Source organism: Argopecten irradians, chromosome 1, assembly GCF_041381155.1.
Source record: "Argopecten irradians isolate NY chromosome 1, Ai_NY, whole genome shotgun sequence".
In the NCBI taxonomy this organism is placed as follows: Eukaryota; Metazoa; Mollusca; class Bivalvia; order Pectinida; family Pectinidae; genus Argopecten; species Argopecten irradians.
In genome coordinates this window covers 54,004,641-54,005,450 of record NC_091134.1, presented here as the reverse complement: position 1 = coordinate 54,005,450, position 810 = coordinate 54,004,641, and positions in this window count along the sequence as shown.

Below are 810 nucleotides of genomic sequence, written 5' to 3'. Positions count from 1 at the left end.
GGTGCAGTTTATAAACCGGCACATGATGATCATGTGTGCGTCCTGACTTAGGACGTAGTGTTATCTCAATAAAAGTGATTTACGGAATGTACAGCATCTCATATATACATATCATAAACATCGTACGGTTTATAGCTGTTCAATTTCGTGGGGAGGAGAAAACGATTTTCTATTTGACACTTACCAACATGGAGAAATTTTCGTGCAATTGTAAATTTCAAAACTTCAATAACTTGTCATATCAGTTCTATAGCAGCAATGCTGCTGTTAAAATATTCACCGGGCGCGCTCTTTTCCCATTTTATATAACCTATATGTTACTTATAAAGCTCTAAAGCTCTAACATGTGCCATTCAAATCCTGATATGACAAATATGTTTGTCAAAGCTGTACAAGCAAAAACATATTTAAGCATTATTGAGAATAATGTTTATAATCAAATCAGCGATATACTAATGTGTTTTTATGCTTTTACATATTGTTACAATAAAACAAACGGAGCATTGATAGTTTAGCTAGTAGTTTTGTTTGGCCAATGACTGTGCCGCTTCTAAACTTTCAAGGCGTAAACGTTCCACGTGAATGACGTAATAATATTCGACATGCAATTCTTTCAGGCAAAATAATCTAACATCTTTTTAAAGATGCTATGCCGCTGACAAATGGTATTTTTTCACTATCAAAAACGGGAGCAGACGATTTAGTATTTTTCTCCAGTTACAAAATTTACTTAATTTACACCATTATCACCATTGAAAAGTTTGAGCTTCTAATTTTACTTCAAGTTAAAAATATGAAAAATAATTAATT